The sequence below is a fragment of the Geospiza fortis genome, unplaced genomic scaffold (genome assembly GCF_000277835.1).
Source record: "Geospiza fortis unplaced genomic scaffold, GeoFor_1.0 scaffold685, whole genome shotgun sequence".
Classification (NCBI taxonomy): Eukaryota; Metazoa; Chordata; class Aves; order Passeriformes; family Thraupidae; genus Geospiza; species Geospiza fortis.
Genome location: NW_005054662.1, coordinates 214,939 through 225,263, shown reverse-complemented (window position 1 = coordinate 225,263; position 10,325 = coordinate 214,939). Strand labels below are relative to the sequence as shown.

Below are 10,325 nucleotides of genomic sequence, written 5' to 3'. Positions count from 1 at the left end.
GGTGGGAGTGCGCGGTCCACCCACGTTGGTGGGCGGGGCTTAGTTCTGAGTGGTGGCCTTGGCAGCCAATGGGTGCTTGAGATTACGTGTGGGGTGTGCCTGGCTCTGAGTGACGGCCCTGGCAGCCAATGGGACACCGAGATGAGGGGCGGGGGCTGAGGTTGTGGAGAGATCACTGAGGGGATGTGGTGGCCCTGGGCGCTTGTGAGGGGCTGAGGTGGTGGACATGTTACTCTGAGGTGGCACTGGACACTCCTGAGGGGCTGAGGTGTGGGCAGGGCACTCTGAGGTGGCACTGGACACTCCTGAGGGGCTGAGGTGTGGACAGGTCACTCGTGAGGGGCTGAGGTGGTGGACATGTTACTCTGAGGTGGCACTGGACACTCCTGAGGGGCTGAGGTCCTGGACAGGTCACTCTGAGGGGATGTGGTGGCACTGGACCCTCGTGAGGGGATGGGGAGGCCGAGGTGGGTGACCCTGTGGTGACACTGGGGTCCCCTGTGCCCACCATGAGCTGCCAGCTCTGCTTGTTCCTGTTGGAACTGACTCCCTGCTGGGGGTTAAGTGGGAATTAAGGATTGGGAATTTTGGGAATTCCTCCTCCAGTAATTCCTGTCACACCTGCAGTAGCCCTGAGTGGAAGCTGAGCTGCTTTGGGCCTGCTGGACTGAGGATTCTCTGAGGTCAGAGAAGGGAGCACCACGTTTCTACCTTTAAATACAAAAACCTTTGGATTTACCCTCATTCCATTTGATCAGCACTCAATAAATCCCTTTTAAAAGAAATCTTCTGTGTGTTGGGAAAGGCTGGGTATTCAGTTCCATGTTGAGATGCAAATATGTATCTTCTCTTATAAATAACTTGGATTTTATATTCTTGCTTTTGGTGCAGGATAAAGCCCGGCCTGAATCAACGTGTTCCAGATCTGCAGCTGCTGGGCTGAAAAGATGGAGACTGGAAAACATCCTTGTCCTGGGAGCATTGTGCAGCAAAAAGAGGGGAAAAAACGAATCCAGAGAATCCACTTCTGCAGAGAGACTGAATTCATCTCGTTTTTGAGTAGAATAAACTCTTCAGACCAAAGAGTAACGGGGAGAAAGCGTGAAATAACATTCGAGGGTGAAAGTGGAACCAGAGTGGGGTGGAATGAAAAAACAGTGCAAAGCCAGGTGGCTGCTCGCTGCAAACACTTTTATTTATTAACAAACACAACACACTCCAAACATTTGGCTGCTTGACAGAATCCTCAGAAGTCTTGGCGAGGGATCGAAGTTCCGCTGCTCCGCCTGTCCCTGCCCAGCTCAGGAATAACGGTGCGAGCGTGGAGAGTCCCTGCGGTGCCAGCAGAGGGGATGTGTCCCCTCACGGTGGCGTTGGGGACACCGTGGTGCTGCTGTCTGAGGTGCTGAAGCTGCAGATCCCCCAGCACGGCCTGCCTGAGCTGGAGAAGGAGCTGGGAACCCAAACTGGAGGTCGGAATTCTCCCGATACCAACCCAGAGCACGGACGTGTGAATTTTGGGATCGTTCTGCTCCGTTGCAATGCTGGAAGCTCTGGGGGCCACTTGGAAGCCTTTCAGGATAAACTGAACGCCCAGGCAGGCTGCAGAGCTCCCAGGCTGTGTTTTTTGGGGTGTTTTGTGCAAGTTTTCTCCCTCAAATCCGGGCTGCTGCAGAGGAGAGGTGTGACGGTGGTTGCCACAAGGGTTTTTGGGGTGATGGAAGAGACGTAGATCTGACTCCATGATCAGAAGGCTTGATTTATTATTTTATGAGATATACATATACTATACTATACTAAAAGGAAAAGAGAGTTTCCAGAAGCTGCTAAGCTAAGCTAAGAAAAGTAAAGAATGAATAACAAACCAGCTCTCTCGGACTGTGTCTGAGAGATCTCAGTTCTGGATTGGCCATTAATTATAAACACCCAGTCTGGGCCAAGCCAGACAGACCTGTTGCATTCCACAGCAGCAGATAACCTGTTGTTTATGCCTTGTTGCTGAACTTCTCAGCTCCAGCAGGAAAAATCCTGAAAGAGGATTTTTCATGGAAGAAATGTCTGTGACAGAGAGGCTGTGACTCACTGGGCTTGAGTGCTGTGCAGCCAGTGTGGAATTTAAACAGGCAAAAACTGGCACAATTCCCTGCAAACAGTGCTGAGCTCCCCATCTCCCCGCACATCAGAAGCTGGAATTCACCAGAAGAGAAGAAACAGGAATGAATTAATATTTTAATATTTTAACAGGCATTTTCTGCTCGCAGGAGGTGCCAGCGTGCAGGCGATTATCCCCAGGTGCTGATGAGGAGTGACAAACCCGAGCAGCTGGAGGTGCTGGGGAGAAATGCCAGCCCTGGGAAGGAGCTGAGGCCTTTCCCTGGAGCTGATTTGAATTCCAAAGCAGCCCAGCAGCTCTGGGATTCGCTGGCATCGGGGCAGGGATGGGATTGGTCTCCAGGAATTCCCAGCCATGGAGATAAGGCTGCTGACGTGAGGGGGGCACAGCCAATGGAGCCCAGGCTGGCCGAAACGGGGGGAAAACGGGATATTTTTATGCTGGGATGGATAAAAATGGGATATTTTTATGCTGGGATGGATAAAAACGGGATATTTTTATGCTGGGATGGATAAAAACGGGGTTAGGGCGAGGTGAGGGTGGAGCAGGGATCAGGTGGGCAGGGAGGAGCTCGAGGGAAGCTCCCACCCCGAGCCATAAAAGCGCCCAGGGTGTTCGTTAAGCACAATAAATAATAAATGAAGCCAATTAATCGCTTCATTTCCCCCCTACTCTGGTCATATTTTTTAATTTAGTGCTCAGGGGGTTTAAAACTCACAGAATTCCAGGATGGTTTGGGGTGGAAGGACCTTAAATCCCATCCATTCCCATGGCAGGGACACCTCCACTATCCCAGGTTGTTCCAGCGCCATCCAGGTGTCCTCAGGCACTTCCAGGGATGGGGAATCCACACCAATCTCTCCCAGTGTCTTTCATAATAAAGAATTTCATCCAAATTCTCCATTTTCTGTCTCTGTTTCATTGCCTTTTTCTTTCCTTTTCCTTTAAAATTATTCCTGAATGAAAATGCCTTAAAATTTTACTTATTTCACCTTCATTGCCTTTTTCTTTCCTTTTCCCTTAAAATTATTCCTGAATGAAAATGCCTTAAAATTTTACTTATTTCACCTTCATGGCCTTTTTCTTTCCTTTTTTCCTTAAAACTAATCCTAAATGAAAATACTTTAAAATTTTACTTATTTATGAATACCAATAAATAAAAGAACCAACCAATAAATTGAATACCAATAAGTGAAAGAACAACCAAAAATATTCTGGTTTTTAAAAAAATATAAGTATTCTCAATGCTGACAAAATTCCATTTTTTTTTTAAGGGTTAAATCCATAGGGAAAAAATTGGGAATGAGTTTTTCCAGTGCAGCTGGGCCATTTCTCCTGAGCTACCACGAGAGGGACACAGAAGGAAAGCAAAAGGAGCTGGGAAAGGAAGAATCCAAGGAACAGCTCGAGGTGGGATCACAGCAACACATTTCCCTTTTGTCTGGGAATCACAACATTCCTACAGCTCCCATAAAACCCTAAAAAAATCCTTAAAATCCTAAATTCATCCCCTAAAATCCTAAAAAATCTTCACAGATAACGGGCTAAGCCATGTGAATAGTTAAAATGTTTTTTGAGGTTTTTTTTTTTTTTTTCCCAGTTTTTCCTCATTTTCCCTCAGCTTTTTCCCTTTAGAATGTCAGGACAGGGAGAGGTTGGGCTGGCTGGGATTTTGTTCCATCCTGAGCTCCTGGAGCAACAAATCCCCCAGGATTTTGTGGGTTTGGGGAGGTATTTTTGTTTATTCCCAGTGAATTTATGTTTGTGGAGGTATTTCTGTTTATTCCCAGAGAATTTTCACTCATTACCAGCTGATGATGCAAATGCCAGGAAATCCCAAATCCCATAAAATTCCTGCATGGAGCAAAGGCCCCATGAAACCCCCTGAAGTAAATATTGAATATTTCGTGGGCTCTTGTGGAATTCAAAATCCCAGGCCTGAAATGCCCTGGCTTGGAATTAATGCAGAGTGGATTTTTAGGGATCTGCAGTTGATTCATCCTTAATGTCAGCAAAGCCCTGGCTGGGCAGGCTGGGATTGGGATAAAAATGCTGAGAAAAAGGAAAATGGGAGGAAAAAAAAAATCCTTATTTAAAAAAAAATTATAACTTTATGGACTTCAGTCTTACATTTCTGGGACAGCATTTTAATATCACATTAAAAGGCCCATTGAGTGCTGGGACACTGAGTGGTCATTTTAATATATTTACATATTTGTATAGTTTTATATTTATATAACCATTTACATTTTATATGTATATTATATATTGTATTTATATATTTTATATATTTCTATTACAATTTTATTTTGTTGTATATTCCTAATTGATATTTACTTTTATTATTTCATATATTTATTTTTGTATTTTTACCAAGCCCTTTAATGCCCAGAATGTTTTCACAAGCTAAGAACATCTCCAAAAAGTGTTATTAAATAAATGTCAGAATTTCTTTAATTTGCCAGAAATTTTAGTGCCACAGGAAATGCAAATCCAGCTCTGATTTCAGTGGAGAAAATTCACAGAAAAGGGTTTTTCCTCATGTTTTTTTGTGCTTTTATCCCTCAGCAAATTGTGATAAATCTGATTAATTTTGATTTACCTGCAGGTTTAAATGGGGATAAATATTCCCAGAACAAGCCACGGGGATGTAACTCCATGAAGGAAAAGGAGGAGAAGATTTTGGGCAAAATCCAGGGATTTTGAATGAAGAAAGTTCTCGGAAATGAATGGTGAGTGACATTAAAAGATAGCAGATAATAGAAGATAACAGGTAATAAAAGATAAATAATAAAAGATAACAGCAGGAGATGAAAAGGAAATGAAACTTGGTGCTCTAAACTAGCTCCAAATGGATACTAAAAATAAATAAATAAACTCCAATAAATTAGGGTTAAATATTAAAATAAGAATTAAAAGTAGGAAAGTTGAAATCCTCCCCTCCAAAATTGTGTTAAAACTTTCTTTCCTTGAAAAGAGCTGAAACAACAGGACAGGACCTGGATTCAAGGAATTAATGCAGGGAAAAAAGAACTTGTGCCTTTTGTAGGTTCAGAATCACCATGGGGAGTTAAAACTCACTAAGAAAAAAAGCCAAGAGTTCCTGAAATTCAAGGAAAAACTGCTGGAATTCCTGAATTTATTCAAGGAGAACTTTGGGAGGATCTGTTCCTTATTAAAGCTGCCTCTGGGAAGGAGCAGAGTTGTTAAAAATCCTCAATTTCCAGAGGGGCATCCACAGCTCTGGGGGAAAACAAAAATAATAATTAAAAAAAAAGGGATTTCTCCAAAGCAGATGTTGTTGGAGCTGAGCTTAAAAACAAAATGTGGAGCTCCAAAATGTCCCTGTTTGTTGGGATTGCTGGCGGCTTTCCTGGGCAGATGCAGGGGATTGTGGAGTAATGGAAAATCCAGACTTCCCACAGGGCTGTGGGGCTGCTGATCCTCCCCAAAACCAGAGGAAAATGGGGGATTTCCAGGTTATCCCATGGGAATTTGGGAACGTGGGCAGGTTTGGGTTTCTCCTCGGATTTTGTGTGATGCGGGTTTTTCATTCTGGGGGCAAGGCAGAACACTCAGGGTTAAACCTGAGGTTGGGGTTGTATCGTCAAAGAAAAAAAAAAATCACTTCAAAATCAGGAATTTTGGAGTCCCACCCTGGCTTTTGGTGTAATGGAGTAACATATTTACATTCTCTGCATAGAAAATAAATCCTCCCAAGGAAATCCTTCTTTCCTGCTGTGGAAAAATCTTAATTTGGCTCTTAATGATGAAATAATGCAAAGAGTCAATGGTTGGGGTTTGGCTGAGTGTCCCAATGTGTCCAAGCTGTGTTTGGCCACACCAGGACTTCAGGAGGGCTCCAGGACCAAACACCCTCACCCAAAAATGCCTGAAACAGGAAAATTTCATTTTCTGGCCTCCATCCCTGAAGAATTTTCCTTTTCAGTCCCTTCTGATGTTAAATTTGCCCAGCTTGGCCCTTATCTTTACCTTGCAAATACTCCAAGTTTGGAAAACAAGGAGTGTAAAGTCAATTATGCTCCTGCAGCTATAGGAAAAAACTGGTGATATTTCATCAAATTTAAGTTTCCTTTTCTTTTTTTTTTTTTTTTTCTGAATAAAAATCAAACAGAATGGAGGCGACCCAGAAGTGTTGGGTGTTGGTGGAGGGCCTTGCAAGGAGCTGTGTTTGTGGTGTCTGGGGGGACGGTTTGAGGAAGGGCAAGGAATGTTTTCCTTGCAGAATTCTGCGGATTTCGGGAGGAACCCAGCCAGGGCTGCCCTCAGGCCATGAATGCTCCCAGTGTAGTTTTGTGAGGCCTTCCCAGAAGTCAGGAGCTCCTTGGAAATGGCCCCAGGAAAGCCATCAAACAGCCTGGGACGAGATCAAGGGGGCTGTGGGCTCCCAGATTGTCCCACACTCCCGGAGGGGAACATTCCCATTGCACCATGGCACCAACAGCTTGGAACAGAGAAAACAGAGACACCCTTGGACTCTGGCTGTGCCCCTGCGTGCTGGGAGGGCTTCCCCTCATCCTGCCCATGTTCAGGGCTCTTCCTGCTGCTCCTTTTCCCTTTTCCCTCATCCTTCCAGTGTTCAGGGCTCTTCCTGCTGCTCCTTTTTCCTTGTCCCCTCATCTTGCCCATGTTCAGGGCTCTTCCAGCTGCTCCTTTTCCCTTTTCCCCTCATCCTCCTGGTGTTCAGGGCTCTTCCTGCTGCTCCTTTTCCCTTTTCCCTTCTCCTTCCAGTTTTTCAGGGCTCTTCCAGCTGCTCCCTTTGCTTGTCCCCTCATCTTGCCCATGTTCAGGGCTCTTCCTGCTGCTCCTTTTCCCTTTTCCCCTCATCCTGCCCATGTTCAGGGCTTTTCCTGCTGCTCCTTTTCCCTTTTCCCTCATCCTTCCAATGTTCAGGGCTCTTCCAGCTGCTCCCTTTGCCAGGGATGATCCCTTTTCCCTTTTTCTCCTTTTCCACGTGGGCAACAAGGCTGGTGAGGGACCCAAACACCATCACTGTGGGTAAACAATCTCCACATTGCATTCTGCTTTGGCACAAACACAGGCACAGAAAATGAGATCAGAATATTCCTGGGAAGAATTGTGCCTTGGTTTTCTCTGTGAAATGTGGGGCTGCACACCTGGCCCTGACAGGCCAAGGAACCAAAACACCAACAATCCCCACGTTGCATTCTACTTTTGCACAAACACAGGCACAGAACAATCCCCACATTGCATTCTGCTTTGGCACAGGCACAGGCAGGGAAAATGAAATAAGAATTGTGTTTCCTTTCTCTGAGGTTCAGAGGATGTGGAACCCAGAAATATTCTTGGGGAGAGCTGTGCCTTGCTTTCCTCTGTGCAGAGCAATGTGGGGCTATTTCCTGACAGACAAACACCATCACTGTGGGGAAACCATCTCCATGTTGCATTCTGCTTTGGCACAAACACAGGCACAGAAAATGGTAAGAATTGCATTTTTCCTTTCTCTGAGGTTCAGAGGATCTGGAACCCAGAAATATTCTTGGGGAGAGCTGTGCCTTGCTTTCCTCTGTGCAGAGCAATGTGGCGGCACAGGCCAGGCAGGATCGTGATGGAAACACCTCAGCCCCTCCTGGCCCCAGCCCAGCCTCCTCCAGAGCCAGCAGAGCCTCCTGCCTGCTGCAAGGGCTGCGTGAGGAGGCAGAGCTCCCATTGGGAAGGGCAGCCAGCTGGACAGGGAATAATCGCTGGGAAAAACCATGGAAATTCAGAGATAAAGACTTTTTCCATGCTGCTCCCTCCAGGATCACCAGCAGAGCTGGGGTTCACGTCCCAGAGCCTGCCACAGGTGCTGTGGTGGAAGTGGAGCCCGGTGGGACTGCTGGATTCTGAGCAGGGCCTGTGGCAGCACAGCACAGCCATGGAGGAGGCTGGAAACTCTGAACTGGGGCTGTTTTTGCTAAAAACGGCACCGCTGGCCCTGATTTATGAGCAAACAGAAGTTTGCAAACGGCCTCGGGAGCCTGGCCCAGAAATCCATGAGCCTGATGTCATGTGGAGAGGGCCCAGAACACAGAATCATTTTTATGGAGTTGTTAGCAAGTGTTATTAAAAAATTGAAATGTTCAATTGGATTTTTTTTTTTCTTGGCTATAGGATGAGGGCAGAGTAAATGTCCTGGAATGGATGGGGACAAGACATCCCAGTTTTAGGCCACCCTTCCTGGCTCCAGATGAGAGCATGGCTTTGCTGGAAGAGGGGATTGCAAAAGGGGATGTGAGGGAGGTCTGGAGCAGTAATTTTAAACAGCACTTCAGCCATGATGTCATTTCAGCTGAAAAATAATGTTCAAGTTTGGGCAAGCAGAGCCCGGGGCCAGCAGCCAGGGTGGGGAGGAACTGCAGCAAAATGGAAAGTCCAAAAAGTGGAAGGTCATGGTGGAAAACCAAATCAGAATAACCTCAAAAAAAGGTGGATGAAAACCCTGGAATTTTCTGTGAGTGTGAGGATTCCAAGGAAATGGAGGGGAGGAAGATGTTCAAACCCTGGACAGGGCTTTCACTGCTCTGTCTGGAAGTCAGAAGCCAAATCCTGGAGCACAGGAGCAGCCTGAAGGATTGTTGTGACCCCAGACTGAGATCCCAGAGTGATCCCAGATCTTCTCCTGGGATTTAACCCAAATCCAGCCAAAAGCTGCATCCACTTCCCCTGGAGGCAGCTCCCAAGGAATTTACCCAACATTCCAAGAAAATCTCCGCGGTGGGATCATTGCTTTCCGTGGGGTTTTAAATGAAATCTCACTAATCCAGCCTTAGAAAGCTGAGCCTTGCTCAGCCTTGGATAAAGCCTCGCACATTTTGTCCTTTCTTCGTTCCCCGTTCCACCACAAACCTCATTTGGGAAAAAAAAAAAAAAACAAAAAAAAAACCAACAAAGCAAGCAAAGGAAGGGGCACCTGCAGCTGGAAATTACAGAAAGCTCCTGTTTTAGGAGGAGATTTAGCACTTGGAGCTCCCCAGGAACAAGTTCTGTTCCCGCTGTGCCGGGAGCCAGCAATGAGCTCAGGCTGCGAGATCAGATTTTGCTGAGTCTACAGGGCTGGACTCATTCTTTCCTCTTTTCCAGAAGTCCCCCTCTCCAAGCCATGCCTGGATATTTGATTTCCTCGGGAAATCTCGGCCCTCTCCGCGGCTTCTGCTGCGTTTTGTGTCCGGGACACTCAGCCCTGCCAAGCACGAACGTTGCTTCTGTCGCTCCCGTTTCTCCACCTGAGGCTTTGTGGGGTTCCTGGAACCGGGCGCGTTTTCCTGGAAGGAGCGCGGAATGGTTTGTGCAGAAAGCACAGGGAGGCTGCTGGAATTTAGGGGAGAGCTGGGCATTTTTTCTCTTGACGAGCACCCAACGTGCTCCGGCTCGAGGGGATGCTCAGCAAGAACCTGACCCAGTGGCGGCCAAAAGGAGTTGGAAATTCCTGGAGGGAACACCGCAAAAAAAACCCACGCGGGTTGACGCGGATTCCATCTGGAATTCAAATTAAAGCGATTTGGGGCCGCCGCCGTGTGAAAAGCGCCGATCACTTGTTTTCAAAATTTTGAAAATTTAATAGGAATAAAAAATGCAATACAATTAGTTACAATGGTTATAAAATAGTAATACAATTAGAGTAATAATAATTTAGATGAGCTAGGTGAGGACAATATGAGGCAATAAAGACAAAGAGTTATGGATGTCCGGGTACCTTTGTCCGGGCAGCACGGGCCTGGGAAAAAGGACAGCCTTTAACAAAGGAACACTCGTAAAATTAAAAATAATAGCCTGTTGCATATTCATGCACCTCATACATGATGCATAAATTCCATTCAAACGCAGGATTTCTGTCTGGTCATCATCAGCTCCTTCTTGCTAATACTCATGGTGCCAGAGAGGCGAGAAGGAATTCGTTTCTTGTGATAAGAGGGCAATAAATTCTTTTTTCTGAGAGATTCAGGTGTCCTGCGGCTGCTACTTCGCTGCGAGTTTTCTCCTTTGAACAAAGCGTTTTGCATGGCATAGTTTCTATTTCAACAATTTCTTTATCACCAAAAACTATACAGTACTTAAGAGGATTAATACAGCATTACTCGCTAACACAGCACGTATAATATTCATTTTAATATTTGCGAAAAGCCAATCATGAAATACACGCATTTCTCACAACCATCAGTGCGCCCTTGCGATTTTGGGGTGGGAAGAG

The 10,325-nt window shown here is 46.0% G+C and overlaps 1 long non-coding RNA gene across 2 annotated transcripts; it reads left to right on the top strand.

Annotated features, from left to right (window-relative positions):
* The first annotated feature begins 1,962 nt into the window (after positions 1-1,962).
* On the top strand, positions 1,963-10,210 carry LOC115948989. 2 transcript variants are annotated; one of them, XR_004082691.1, is made up of 4 exons: positions 1,963-2,292; positions 3,388-3,523; positions 4,722-4,845; positions 9,218-10,210. It is a non-coding gene; the product is annotated as an uncharacterized LOC115948989 (long non-coding RNA). The 2 variants fall into 2 exon arrangements; XR_004082692.1 differs by lacking the exon at positions 9,218-10,210 and adding an exon at positions 8,249-8,363.
* The last annotated feature ends 115 nt before the right edge of the window (positions 10,211-10,325 follow it).